The sequence below is a fragment of the Raphanus sativus genome, chromosome 9, assembly GCF_000801105.2.
Source record: "Raphanus sativus cultivar WK10039 chromosome 9, ASM80110v3, whole genome shotgun sequence".
NCBI lineage: Eukaryota > Viridiplantae > Streptophyta > Magnoliopsida > Brassicales > Brassicaceae > Raphanus > Raphanus sativus.
The window spans coordinates 8,964,276-8,980,643 of record NC_079519.1 but is presented as its reverse complement, the minus strand read 5'-3'; the positions used below and the strand labels follow the sequence as shown (position 1 = coordinate 8,980,643).

Genomic DNA, 16,368 nt, shown 5'->3' with positions numbered 1-16,368 from the left:
TTGAATATTTTAGGTTCATATATATCATTATCGAATCCGAACAAAAATGGATAATATGATTACTTTTATTATTTAGTAATTTTTAGGTTATTTTTAGTTTGGATACAAAATATCTGAATCGAATCAGGTAATATGGTTATTTTTGGTAAAAAGTTTGAAATTTTAGATAGATTAGTTATTTGGATATTTTTAAGTTCCAATACATCATGATTGATTCCATTCGAACCAGGAGAATCCGACTCAAAAGTCACCAAAAGAATTTATAGTACTCTAACGGAGCCTAATTCAAAACTCAAAAAAGTTCTAATGCCTCAAAAAAAACGATTCATACTTGAACGGGTATTCGAAAGACCATATTGCTAACTGTATGTTATCATATTTACCTGAATAATTAAAAAGATTAAAACTACTATTTTAATGGTATTGAGGCATTCTAGTTTTTAGACTTCATGTGTGTGTTTTTTACATATTTATAAATAAATATTGATTTTATATAAATGTTAGTATATATATTTTATAATTTAAATTTATTAAATAATTATTTATTATGAAATTTCTAAATGAAATCATTTCCTAACAAAATATTTTAAAGATCTTTGTTAAATGTTTTTTTTAAATTGATCAATTTAAATTGTTATAACCTGTAAATATTTAATTTTTCATTCATAAATAAAAAAATAAACTTGAAACTGTAAATTATATTCTATGATAATTTAATTTTAAATTAAATAATTTTCGGAAGTAAGTTTTGAAATGATTCTGAATGATTTTTTTCTAAAATTTTCTTAAACAATATTTATTTGTATTTTAAATAAAGATAAAGATATTAAAAGATATGATGGTTAAGTTATGTAAAATTTGATAAATTTTCTAAAGGATGGTCTATTTAAAAATACTACACATGAAAAAGTCACGACTTCTGTTTTAATATAATAGATATTAACAAATTAATAACAATCATATAAAACTCAAGAATAAATACTAATTATACATTGGGCCATAATAATCTATGATTCAAGTTAAGCCTATTATTTTTTCTTTAATATAGTGTTATCTATGTTACCAAACAACATTATATTTTTTTTACTACTATCTTTACTTCCAAACATTTCTAAAAGGTACTTCTACTTTAGTAAAATAGATACTAGATTTTGACCCGCACTTTAAAAGCGCAGTTATATTTTTATTTTAATAAAATTTAACTGAATTTATAATTTTGATTAGAGAATAAATAATTTTAAAGTTTTCTATTTGTGTTTCAAATAATTGTTTTATTATAATAATTGATTTTTAAGCGGTGTTTTCATACCCAATCCATACCTATGATTGAACTAATAAATCTAGTGATATGTGTATAATTCAGTTCGTGTTCAAAAAAAAAGTGTATAATTCAGTTCAATTTAATAAAAAAGAATTGTAATTATAATCTTAAAAAACTTGGTAAAAATCTAAAAAAAAAAATCTGATATTAACCTAAGATCTGATATGAGATGATCTGGTGAACAAAAAAAAAATAATATTTTTGAAATGTTTATTAAATAATTCATACTTATTAATATTATATTTACTGAAGCTTTGATTGCGAATATAAAAAGGGCTGAGAGGGAAAACAACTTACGAGAATGAAGGTTGCTAGAGCTTGTCCATCCATATCTCATTTGCTTTTTGCAGATGATAGTCTTTTTTTCTGTAAGGCACAGATGGAAGAATGTCAAACTATTCTCAGGATTCTAAAGGAGTATGAAGCGGTCTCAGGTCAACAAATAAATTTTCAAAAATCTTCTATACAATTTGGACACAAAATAGAAAAAGACAGCAGGCAGGAATTAAGAGATATCTTGGGAATCCAGAATCTAGGAGGAATGGGATCTTATCTGGGATTACCGGAGAATATTGGTGGGTCCAAAATACAAGTATTTGGGTTCATCCAGGAAAGGTTGAATAGTAGGGTAAATGGTTGGACTTTCAAATTTTTTACCAAAGGTGGGAAAGAGGTGATCATTAAATCAGTGGTAACGGCTTTGCCTAATCATGTGATGTCGTGTTATAGGTTACCAAAGGCGACTGCAAAAAAATTAACAAGTGCGGTTGCGCAATTTTGGTGGAGCCCAGGTGGGAGCACAAAGGGCAAGCATTGGAAATCTTGGGATAAGCTAGTTTTAAGTAAGGAAGAAGGAGGCCTGGACTTCAAAGACCTCACGGATTTTAATACGGCAATGCTTGGAAAGCAGCTCTGGCGATTGATTGAGAAACCCAAGACTTTATTCTCACGGGTCTTTAAAGGACGGTACTTTAGGAATGCTTCACTCCTAGAGCCGATCCGATCATACTCCCCGTCGTATGGCTGGAGGAGTATTATCTCTGCTAGATCTCTGGTTAGCAAAGGACTAATCAAAAGGGTGGGAACATGATCTTCTATCTCAGTATGGAATGATCCCTGGATCCCATCCACCCGCCCGAGACCAGCAAACAAAAACCTTCATACTAATTACCCTGATCTTACAGTTGATTCTCTAATTGATTCAACTACAAGAACTTGGAATTCGCATGCACTTCGGAATTTAGTGGACCCTCAGGATGTAAAAATCATCGAAAGTATCCCGCTGAGTAGGAATCATCTGGAGGATAGGGATGGATGTCATTTCACAAACAACGGAAAATATACGGTGAAATCAGGATACCAAGTAGAGAGAGTTTATCCTGATAAGGAGAAACCAATAGTAGCATTTGGACCTACAGTTGATATTTTGAAATCATTCTGCTGGAAAATAAGATGTCCGCCAAAGCTAAAACATTTTCTATGGCAATTGGTATCAGGGTGCATAGCAGTTAAAAAGAATCTGCAGGCAAGAGGGATAAGAGGCGACATATGCTGTGATAGGTGCGGCGCTTCCGAGGAATCCATAAATCATGTGTTTTTTGAGTGTCCACCAGCGCGTCAGGTATGGGCTCTTTCACAGATCCCCTCCAGTCCAGCTAATTTTCCCTATCAAGGCCTTTTTACAAATATGGACTATTTATTTTGGAGAATTGATCCGAAGATGGAAACTCATCAGTATGCTTGGATTTTATGGTATATTTGGAAAGGAAGGAACAACAAGGTTTTCAGTAATTTAGATGTTGATCCAAGAGATACTTTGAAATTGGCAGAGACAGAATCAGCACTGTGGAATGATGCACAAAATGCAGATACAGAGACTCTGGTACGACAAGCTGTGGTGCCACCACAAACGGCAAATCCAGGACGTTGGTGTTGCACAGATGGTGCGTGGAAAGAAAAAGATAGATTCTCGGGGCAAGGTTGGTATAGTACTTTAGAAGGTTTTGACAGTTTGATGGGAGCAAGGAATGTCAGAGCGAGTCTCTCTCCCCTTCACTCGGAAGTGGAGGCTCTGATATGGGCAATGGAAAGTATGAGAAATTTGCGTCAGTTCAGGGTTACGTTTGCAACGGATTGTTCCCAATTGGTAAAGATGGTTTCGGAACCAGATGAATGGCCAGCTTTTGCAAGTTATCTGGAAGATATAAAGACCCTCAAAGATGGCTTCGTCAACTCAGAAATTGTTCATGTACCAAGACAGCAGAATATACAGGCAGATAGACTAGCACGAAGTGCCAGGACACAACCGTCTTTTGTTGTTCACATGGATGCAGAGTTACCGACATGGTTTTCAGAGTCCGGATGAGAGTGTGTGTTTTACGCTGATGACAAAAAAAAATTAATATTATATAAAATTGAAAAAAGAATTATTTAGACTTTAATGAGATTTGTATTATGTCATTTGAAGAAAATGAAACAATGGTAATAGGAAACTTTATTATTGATATGAAAATAGTTTTTTTTTTGGTTACTATGATAATTTTGTATTTTTATTTATGTTTAGATTTAAAACTTAATTTTAATATAAGTTCAAAAAAAAATCGAACACTCAAAATTGGCATATCATTATTATGTAAAAAATGACATAATAATATTTTTTAATTTGCATGTATATATTCATACATGATCTTTAAATAATATTATAGATCAAAATTTGATATCTATTATATGAAAAGAGAAGTCACAACCTTGATTCATGTGTGATTTTTTTAAAAATAGACCATTAACTAGAATTCACTTACCATTCATTAATTATTAAACATATGGTTCAATAATGTATCATTCCTAATAAATTACTCCTAAAAATCAGGATTGGTTAATAAACACATATTTGAATACTTATGAATGCATGTTCAATCTTCATATATATTGGTAAGTTAAATAAGGAAATAATGATCCAAAAATATATATTATATAGAAGAAAATAAAAATACATGCGAAAATTTGAAACAACATATTCAACAAAAAAAATATAAACGGAAAAATTATTTTGTTTTAAAAAATGATAGACACACCTAATATATATTATAATATATACCAAACAAGTATTAAAAATAAAATGTTTATATGAAAATAAATGAAAACAAACACCCGCACGGTTGTGCCGGTCGAGATCTAGTTCAAATTAAATGAAAAGTATAATCTGTATAAAAATTAAAATTATTATCATTCACAAAATATAAAACGTATTAATTACCATAGTTACAAATAATATTCTATTTTTAGTTTAAATTAAATGATAATGAGAAAACTTGTAAATATATGGAAATGCAGGAGGCGGTGCCGGAGATGTGGTCACCGGCAAAAAAGACACTGAACTTTTCAAGAATTGCCAAAAGAAACATGTACATTTGTCTGGCCAATAAAACCCTGAACTTTAATCGATTTCTTTAAATTATTAAGAAACTAACGATTGACTGACCAAATTAGCACACCGTTAAACGAGAGTTAAGACAACGTGCGTTAAGTGAAACATCGTCGTTTCATTTTACACGATTTGAAAATAAAAATTGGTAGACACCGGAGTTTGAACCCAGGTTCTTTGGATCAAATAGCAAGGTATTTTAACACTAGGCTAGTGCCTCATTTAATGTAAGAACAAACACGTTTAGTTTTATTTGGTATTGATTTTGAAAATAAAAAATTCTCTAAAATTTTAAAAGGTCTTTTTAAAATTCCAAAATTTTGAAAAATAAAGAATTTTTTTATAAAATTAATTTTGAAACTGAAATTAAAAAGAAAAATTTATTTTTCCTTTAAAAAATCAAAAATCTTCCAAATTTTTCATTTTTAAAAACAAATTCAAAAAAAAAATTCATTTTAGGATTAAAAGTTTTGAAAATAAATAAAAAATCGAAAATAGCAAAAAAAAGTTATAAAAATAAATTCGAATCTGAAAATAATCTGAATCTATAAAAATAATTTTTTTATTTTATTATTTTTTTTAAAATGCCAAAAAAGAAAATTTTCATTTTTCAAATTATTAAAAGAAAAATTGAAAAAGTAAAATAATTCGAAAACAAAATTCAAAAAAGTGATAAAAATTTTCAAATCTGAAAACATATAATCAGAAACTATAAAAAAAAAAATAATAATAATAATAATAAATTATTTTTATAGTTTCTGATTATATGTTTTCAGATTCGAAATATTTATAACTTTTTGGAATTTTTTTCGATTTTTTTAGATTTGTTTTTCAATTTTTTTTATAATCCGAAAAATGGAAATTTTCTTTTTTTGGAATTAATTTTTCAGTTTTTAGAAATTTTAAAAATATTTTTAAGTTTTTAGATAATTTTTTATATTCAATCAGTACCAAATATAATTAAATGTGTTAGTAACTTCATTGATTGAGCCACTAGCCCAGTGGTAAAGTACTTTGTCATTTGATCCAAATAACATGGGTTCGAACCTAGTGGTCAACTCGATTTTATTTTCAAATCATGTAAAACGACGTTGTTTCATCTCATTTCAAAACGACGTCGTTTCACTTAACACCAACATTTAACGATGTCATTTTTTTTGTTAAATTTGCTAACGGCGTGCTAAATTAGCAAGTCAACGAAAACATTGTTAATTAATTCTAAAGTTAATGAAAAATTTGTGTTTTGTTTGATCATTCCATATGTCCAGGTTTCTTTTGGCAATTCCTAAAAAGTTCAGTGTTTTTTTGGCCTATTTTCCATATTAAATATGTGTATGTGATGTATTATTTTCCGAAGAGTCATACATGGCAGAGTGGTCGAAAGGGCGAATGGTTATACTAAGTGGACACAATTTTTTTTCAACATCCGTTAAATCCACGTAAGATTTCGTCATTATTTAATTAACGGAAATACAGTCAATGTATGAATTTGTCGAAAAAGGTTAATTGACGTATGAAATTTGAATATAATTTGAGTTGGTGTATATTTTAGCACAGGGTATGAGTGCATATACTGATTGGGACCGCGATTTGTTGATGTATAAATTGACCATTTTCCCCCATTTTCCCGATATTTTAGTTATCCAACCGATTCAGACCCGATTAGAACATACCTAAAACTAACACCAAACCAAAAATTCCAGTTACTAGTATGAGTCCATCTTCTCTATTAAAAGAGAAGTACATATTTTATCTACCATTTAAAAGTCACATTGGACTATTTCCTAGAAATCACAACTGATATTTATCTATTTACATAATAATATCATAACAATAATTGTTATTGTAATTTATTATTTTCTTTCCCTAACAACTAATTAAAAGTATTAAAATTTTAATTTTGTTTCTCCTTTAAATGGGCCAATTGTTAACAAATTTTTATATCTTTCTTATAAGATATACTATATTATGCTATATACATATATATAATTCTCCATTAGTGGTAATTTCATTAATAATGTTTTCTATATTTCTATGTTTTGTAAAAAAAAATCGATAAAATAACATTTATAAAAGAATGTCAACAAGATAACCCAATATAATGTGATTAAAATGAAAATCCAAAAACTAATATAAATTTGTATTTTAGATATATTTTTATTGTGGTCATTTAGATAATCATACAAGTTAATAAATTGTATTAATAAATTTAATAGAATAGATGATCCGTTTAAAAAAGGATGTCGTTATCTATTATATATCAAACAAGGATACAAAATGAACACATTCTAACATATAGAAACACGTACAAAATAGTTTACGACATATCCAAAACAGAAGAAATTATAAATGGTATATTGTTGAAAAAAATAACACCCGCCCAGTCGGGCGGGTTAGAATCTAGTATATTTTTAAACCAAATGATCCGTACTCGATATAAAATAACCAGAATCCTACCCAATGCTCAAAGCTATCATAACGTTTTTGCGCCCATGAAGAAACTAAGTGCTATCTCTAAAAAATATTTAAATGCTCTTTAAATCTTTATACATATATATGTGGTTATCTCTAAAAAAAAAATTAAATCAATACAATTAAAACAGCAGATATTTTTTTTGATATCCCCTTGCCTTTTCAAACTATTTACATGAATGCCATTATCATTTATTTTTAAAAACAAATATTATTGTAACTATTTAAATTAAGAAGATTTAGTTCCTATTAATATGGAAAATTTGGTACACTGCAGATACTATTTTCCTATTAATATGCAACATAAAATAATTAATGAATTTTAATACATTAAGAGTTTTTAGTTTATTCGACAACTTTCTTAAAAATGATAACTTCTAAATACTACACAAGATTACAAATAATCGTAAAATAAGTCTTATACATTAGAAACAATATCCTAATAACTCTTTTCACAAATAGAAAAATCCTACTTAACTACTAAAACTAATAGATCGACACTATCCTATTAATACTCAATGTCTTCAAATAGTATTAAGATCTGAAATAACCAATAAATTATATCAGCTTTCGAGATATATGATCAATATACGCGGTAGTAGTATATAAAATCATATATCATTTTGTTAAAATTTAATAAAATTGTAAATTATAAAAATTATAAAAAGTAAAAATATGTTTAAGTCAGTGTTTTTAAAATTTACGCAGACTTTGTACCCGACTGCTTTAGTCATTTGGTTATTGGGTCGGCTGCAAGTAAAATGTATGTCAATAGTTCAATCAATTTAATATATAATTATACATATAAATATTAAAAATAAAATAAAAATCATGTTAAATTTTAGTTTTTGTAACAGTTGGAGCTACCACATATAACAAAAAGTACAATAAAATTGAAATGGCTAATTATTTAAATATATAATGAAAACATTGAAATTTTATTTTAGATTAAATAATATAACAAGTTAAATCAAATTGGATTACATACCGTTCACTTTTCGATTAAACTGGTAGTATCGGGTTTTAGCTATTTTGCGGTTTTATTGAATTTTTAAATAATGGTTATTTCTTAAAACCCAAACTAAGTTATATATCGATTAATATATTTATCAATTTGACCGCGAGTATGGATTGAATACGGGTGTGGATTGAGTTTTAAATCCGCAGATTTAAATGAAAAAGGTTAAAATAATAGACAACATATCATGCACTTTATAATATTGTTAAAAAAATTTCACATCATAAAGTATCCCGCGTTTTAAAAGCGTGGATCAAAATCTAGTTCTCTTTAAATCTTATTTATATAGATAGGTGGCGGCACTAAACCTTGGTTTTACTTAACTATGGGCATGGACATTTGAATCCAAGTCAGGTTTTTCAGATTCAGTTTGATTCAAATTTATAATTAAATATCTTTAAAATATTTATAATTTTCAGGTATGTAGGCAGATCCGGATAGGTTCAAGTATTTAGAACCCTAAAAAGATCTGAAATACTTAAACCTCATCAACATTTAGCTGAAATATGTCATATTTATCTAACATTTTACAAAACAACCAAAACTAAACTATAATAATTGATATAAATATTTTAAACTCTAAATTTGATATTTGAAATTTCATACTACTTGAAAATGTTGCAAAAATAATAATGAAAATTGCAAATAAGAAGATATTACACCTAAATAATAAATTAAAATATAGAAAATATAACACATAGAGTTATATTCCTAGATATTCATGTTTTTAAGTCAGGTATATATCGGTTCTTTTTGGTTGATATTTATTCTGGTCATTTCTTTTCGGGCTCGGTCTATTCACATCGGTTTTTTCGGTTCTGGTTATTTCGTGTAGGCGACTTTTGAACCTAACTACAATCAAAACTCTATAAATTAATAATGTTAGGACTACGGTATTTTTAAAATTTATATAGTTGTTAATTTATGAAAAAAAAATCTTATTAAAGATATTTATATTTTGGAATTGATTTTTCTTATTAAAGATATTTATAATTTTTCTTACAATTGATTTTACCATATATACTTTAATCACTATTTAAAAATTTGACTTTAAATTGTTCTTATTATATTATTTAGTGTATATAATATATATTTAATAGAATTTAAATGTGATTTAGATATAATTGTATTGAATATTATTAAAATATATTGAGGTATTAAGAAAAAAATAGAGATAACTATATTCGAATATAAAATAAATAGTATGGTCTTTTTTGTTCCTATATAAAATGGGAAGAATTGCCAAGTGTGACTCAAAACTTGGAGTCAAACCCAAAAGAATACCCCAACTTGGGTTAAAGGCAAAAGTAACCTAAAAGGCTATTGAAATTACAACTATCTCCTTGTGAACAAACAAAAAAACGGATTTTTTTTACGTTTCAGACGACTTGAAAATAAGTCGTCCAGACGACTTAACTTAAAGTCGTCTGGACAGTTATTCTTAAACATAATTTAAAATTTTTGTAAAAAATATTTTGATAAGTGAAAAATTGGAATTATGTAATTAACATATGTCTTAAGAGATATAAATTAATATATAACAAATTTCAATTGTTTTCAGCCCAGATGAGTGAAAGTAGTGAGTCATGATATTCTTTAGTTTATGTTTCATCAACATATGTTGTAGTATTGTATGTGTTCTTAGGGTTAGATTTTGGAAAGCATTAAAACCGTTTTTGAAAATTTTTAAAATTACCTAAGCGTGTTCATTTCTGTGTATAGTAAACACTATTGAAGTATAATTTGATTTTATAACGTGGTTAGTAAGTTAATTTAGTCATTTTAGTTTATGGGTTCATTTTAGGGTCTGTGACGACTTAATATTTAGTCTTCTGTGCACAGACGACTAAATATTAGGTCGTCTGATGTACATTATCAGCCAGAATAAGTCGTCTAAACCGGACCAAACCTTAAAGTTTACCAATGTACTTTTAAAGCTAACCGGATTATTTACCCAATATATAAGGTGATTTCTTTTTCCGCGAAATTCAGAAACCCTAACAGTTCTCTCTCACCGGCGATATCAAAGGCGATTCGAATTCCCACTATTTCCGAACAAACCATCGTTCTCAACGTCGGCTATCTATCTCACTTCATTCTCACCGTTGTCGCCGCAGCTTCTTCTAACCCTAGCGCCGCCGATTCCTCTAAACCCTAGCGCCCCCGCTTCCACTATTTCCGAACAAACTGTCGCCCTCGCCACCGTGCTCACCAACGTTCTCACCGCCGCTTCCTCTAAACACTAGCTAGCACCGCCGCTTCTTCTAAACCCTAGCGCCGCCGCTTCTTCTCTGTAAACCGTAGCGCCGTTTCTCTGTAAACCCTAACGCCGGTAAGTCATCAATCTCGAGGAAAAGATGAACATAAAACGTTGTCTCTATCAATTTACTCATTCTCACCGTTTCACGTTTATTTTTTCAGATCTATAACCACAATGACGAGTACTCCAACTCCTTCTGCGACTAATCAGGTCCGCTTGAAATTTTTCTACTGGAAGACTTGTAAATAAGTCGTCTAGAAAGTCTTCCAACTGGACGACTTAGTAGACGACTTAAATATAAGTCGTCCATTTGGAAGACTTTTCAGACGACTTAAATATAAGTCGTCAACTAAGTCGTCCAGTTGGACGACTTTCCAGACGACTTATATTAAAGTCGTCTACTAAGTCGTCTGGAGTAACAATTAAGGCGTGATTGATTTAGCTTGTGTTCTGACTTCTATTATTGTCTTTGATTATTTTGCAGACAAAAAGGATGGATATTCCAGAACTCCCCCGTAGGTTATACACATTAGGGGAAGAGCCAGAACCCCAGCATAGCATTTCGTATCATACGGATAACAACAAGTTGCATACTGCTCTTAGGGAAGCTCTCACTGATGATGAATTTGAAGAGCTCAAGGGGTCGAGATTGGGAGTTTTCATCAAGTTCAAGGACCAGGGATTTGGTTGGGCTTCAAGGCTGGTTCACTACATGCTCTGTTTAAAGCTGGACATTAAGAAGAAGTACGAGATGTGGTCTCTCGTTGGTCCAGAACCTGTGAGGTTTTCACTGTTAGAGTTTAAAAACCTCACTGGTCTAAACTGCGAGTACATCGAGGACCTTGAGACACCAAAATGTGAAGTTACCCCAGAGATGGTTTCTTTCTGGGGGATGATGGGAGTTCATCTGGAAGCTGGGCCAACTACTGATCAGATAATAGCAGCACTGAAGAGATGCGGGGATTGGAAACCGGAAGATCGCAAGCGGCTCGCGTACCTTTCCATCTTCACTGGATTCATTGAAGGGAGAAAGTTTTCAACCGCTACACGATCTACTCTAGCAAGGCTAGTGATGGATTTAGAACGGTTTGAGAATTATCCATGAGGGAGAGTCGCGTTTAAGGTGCTGATAGACTCTTTGTGGAACAAAGAGATTACTGGCTGTTACACCGTGGATGGGTTTATACAAGTTCTTCAGGTCTGGGCGTACACAGCTCTGCCGGGAATGGGTGCTAGTATTGGTAGTCCCAGAGCAAACAGTCCGCTTCCACCGCTTCCACCGATTCTGGCTTACGAGGGCAGTAGAGGCCGCAGATTCATGAAAGCTGCTATCTTGAGTCAGGTACCTTTCCATCTTCACTTAATTAAGTTGTCTGGAAAGTCTTCCAGCTGGACGACTTAGTAGACGACTTATTATAAGTCGTCTGGAAGGTCTTCCAGCTGGACGATTTAGTAGACGACTTATAATAAGTCGTCTGGAAAGTCTTCCAGCTGGACGACTTAGTAGACGACTTATTATAAGTCGTCTGGAAGGTCTTCCAGCTGGACGACTTAGTAGACGACTTATAATAAGTCGTCTGGAAGGTCTTCCAGCTGGACGACTTAGTAGACGACTTATAATAAGTCGTCTGGAAGGTCGTCCAGCTGGACGACTTAGTAGATGACTTATAATTAAGTCGTCTATTTAGTATTTTGTTTCAAATATCTAACTCGATTCTTCTTCTATTTACTGCAGACCCGCGTGATCAACTTTGTTGAGAAGGACATTAGTGAAATGTGGCCGAAATGGGACTCTGAAGTTGAGGACGTGCCCGCGGAGAACATCATTAAAGTCATGTATGATCGGAGACCGTGGAAGTGGACCATGGATTGCTGGGAAGTCACTGGTACAAAACCTAAGGTTGTGACTCCATCGAAAAGAGCCAAAGAGATGGTTGTGGTGGAGGTGGAGGAGGAGGAGGAAGACAATCAGAGACCTCGGAAGAAAGCTCGTAAAGAGGCTCCTAAAGAGGCTCCTAAAGAGGCTAGAGAAGAGGCTAGAGAAGAGGCTAGAGAAGAGGCTAGTTGGGTGACCAGAGAGGAGTTGGAAAATATGTTCAACTCCTACACCTCTAACGTAGTTGACATGATGAAAGATGGGTTTAAGAAGTGCATCAGGGAGATTAGGAAGATGTCCGATAGATTGGAAGCTGTGGAGAAGAAGGTTGGTGTCACCAATCAGGCTACCCCTACACCTCTAACCAAACATGCTACCCCTCAAGCCAAAGAAACCGGGGTTAGTAACAAACAGCCTACCCCTCAAGCCACAGAAACCGGGGTTAGTAACAAACAGGCTACCCCTACACCTCTAACCAAACAGGCTACCCCTCAAGCCAAAGAAACCGGGGTTAGTAACAAACAGACTAACCCTCAAGCCACAGAAACCGGGGTTAGTAACAAACAGGCTACCCCTACACCTCAAACCAATCAGCCTACTCCTCAAACCAGACAGCCTACTCCTCAAAAGGATCAGCCTACACTTCAAACCAATCATCCTACTCCTCAAAAGGCAAAGCCTACTCCTCAAAAGGCAAAGCCTACTCCTCAAAAGAAACAGCCTTCTCCTCTGCCCAAAGAGGTTAGTATCAAATCCTCTCCCAACAAGAATTAAGTCGTCCAGGATCTTCTAGTTGTCCAGACGACTTAAATAAAAGTTGTTTGGACGACTAGTTGTCCGTGGTCAACTAGTTGTCCAGACAACTTTTATTTAAGTCGTCCAGGGTTAACTTGTGTGCAACTTTTATTGTAGAGATTGTTGCCGGAGGATACAGCAGATGAGGCGATCTCGGTATATAAGATCTTGCCGGAGGATAAAGCAGATGGTGTCACCTTCAAAGAGATTGTTCCTCTCACTTCCACTGACCAACCGAGCTTCGCTTCCAACGATCAACAACCGAGCTTCGCTTCCACCGATCCAAGCGTTCCAGTTTCAGAACCGAGCCTGGTTGTATTGGACAAAACAGCTCCCACTGCTTCTGTGCGTGCAAGGAGTGAACGAATGAAGAAACCTGCTCCCACGCAGATATCTCCTTATACGGCAGAGAGAAAGAAACTCCTTAGAGTGGGAAAGTATAATCCATTTCCCACACTAAACAGACCTAAGTTGAAGGAGCTCGCTGATTGGTTGAAAACTGATCCGTAAGTGATTGCTTTACCCATAATAGCTTGATTTAGTCTACCAAAAATGATTGCTTTTTTGTTTGCAGTCATTATTTCACTAAGCAAGAGGACAAACCACGTACATCACCAACTTGGTGGTATCACATCCTCCGGACACCCAAAGGATGGCTGGAAGACGTAGTAAGTCTTCTGCTTATCTTTAAGTCGTCTGGTAACTTGTCTTTGTATAGATTTGTAAATATCTAAGTCGTCTGGAAGGTTTTCCAGCTGGACGACTTACCAATAAGTCGTCTGGAAGGTTTTCCAGCTGGACGACTTACCAATAAGTCGTCTGGAAGGTTTTCCAGCTGGACGACTTACAAATAAGTCGTCTGGTATGTTTGGACGACTTAAATAAAAGTCGTCTGGAAGGTTCTAACTTGTATTATTTTATATGCAGCATATAGATGCTTGGATTAATGTGCTGAGGCAGAGGTATCAGGAGAACCCACAAGCTTTCCGGAGCGAGCGAATGTGCTTCCTGGATCACAACTTTTCCCAGTCTTGGAGAGACCAGTATCTGTTCTTCAAAGCATCGGAACCTGATCACAAAGGTTTAGAAAGAATGCTACCTGGTGGGGCGTCGAGTTTTTATGACGGATCAATGCCTTCATTTTGCCAATCAAACAAGAAGTGGGGGGAGGACATTGATGATATCTATGCGCCAGTGAACTTGGACAACAAACATTGGGTTGCTATTTGGATATCGATCCCTAAGAGGCACATAGTCGTCTGGGACAGCATACCTACATGTACCATACCAGAAGCATGGGATGAGATAATGGAGCCTTTTCTCGAGATGGTCCCTTATCTGCTTGTTGAGTGCGCAGACACCGACGAAGGAAGGGTCAAATACGGGTTGGAGCAATACACATATGAGAGACGGCTGAAAGATGTACCCACGGCCAATAATGGTGATTGTGGCGTGTACGCTCTAAAGTACATTGAATGTCATGCTTTTGGGGTCCCCTTTTGCCCTAAAGACTTTGCTAGGTCCAATGTGAAGAATATGAGGGATAATATGGTGGTGGTTATATGGACGGAGCTTGTTGATCAGCATTTGAAAGATAATGAGGATGGTGATATGTTCGTGGGCATGTATGATTAGATTTGTGTATGGCTTTGAACTTGTCTTTGTATAGATTTTCTAACTTGTGTATGATTTGTGTATTTGTATTTGAACTTGTCGTTGTATAGATTTTCTAACTTGTGTATGATTTATTTGAACTTGTCTTTGTATAGATTTGTAAATATATAAGTCGTCTGGTAGGTTTGGACGACTAACAAATAAGTCGTCTGGAAGGTTTTCCAGCTGGACGACTTACAAATAAGTCGTCTGGAAGGTTTTCCAGCTGGACGACTTACAAATAAGTCGTCTGGTAGGTTTTCCAGCTAGACGACTTACAAATAAGTCGTCTGGAAGGTTTTCCAGCTGGACGACTTACAAATAAGTCGTCTGGAAGGTTTTTCAGCTGGACGACTTACAAATAAGTCGTCTGGTAGGTTTTCCAGCTGGACGACTTACAAATAAGGTAGTCTAAAAATAGTAGAAGGTAGTCTAAAAATAAAATACACTGGATGACTTAGTAAAAGGTCGTCTAAAAAAAATACACTTGAAGGGATAGTAGAAGGTAGTCTAAAAATAAAATACACTGGACGACTTAGTAAAAGGTCGTCTAAAAAAATACACTTGAAGGGATAGTAGAAGGTAGTCTAAAAAATAAAATTACACTGGACGACTTAGTAAAAGGTCGTCTAAAAAAATACACTTGAAGGGATAGTAGAAGGTCTTCTGGACGACTTACTTGAAGGTTATCAGGTAGACGAAACACTGGACGACTTAACAATTAGTCGTCTGGACGGGTAATTAAGACTGGACGACTTAAATTTAGGTCGTCTGGACAACTAGTCAACTGGTTGTGTACAATTGTGGTTTCGTATGGCCAGTTTCCTTGCAGTTTGAGCATCTTCGTGCTCTGTGTTTCTTCCTGGGTTTGTGTCCTCTCATCCTAGATAGCTCCAACCAAAGATTGCCATCTTGATTTCTTCTGTCTCTCCGGACCACGCTTTACGTCTGGAGGAAGCATTCTCGTTCTTCAATATGTTGTGACACGATAGGATATATATTCTCTGAGTATCCTGCATACAAATGATTCTTTGAGTAAAGTGGACATACAAGTGTGGAGATATGCAAACCAGCATGTGTTCCAGCAGCATATAGCATGAGAGCAAGGTATTTTCTCCACTCCATAGACACCACAATCACACTTTACATGTTCCAAATCAAACCACACAGTCCATTTTGCCACCTTTGACAAAGAAACGCCATCCATCAATTGGTTTCGACCGTCATCGTATCCGCTATCTCTGATCGAACAGCAAGCAAGTATTCAACACCCCGACTATGTTCAGTTGGGAGACTCAAAGCATCTTGTCTCCTTTTCCAATACCATTTTCCTAACTTCTGCCTTATGAACTCCAGCAGAAACGGAATCGGAAATCCTCTTGCTCGCTTCAGTGCGGAATTAATAGATTCAGCGATGTTGCTTGTTTTTATGTTGAACTTGTTCCCCTTACAATAAACCTTGACCATAGCCTGGCGTCGGCCTTCTCCAAATACGTTGCAAGTTCCGGGTTTGCACTCCGTATCTCAGCCATGTACCGGTCAAAATCGG

The 16,368-nt window shown here is 33.8% G+C and overlaps 1 pseudogene; it reads left to right on the top strand.

Moving 5' to 3' along the window:
* Positions 1 to 10,856: 10,856 nt before the first annotated feature.
* Positions 10,857 to 14,801, top strand: LOC108825411 (uncharacterized; annotated as a pseudogene).
* The last annotated feature ends 1,567 nt before the right edge of the window (positions 14,802 to 16,368 follow it).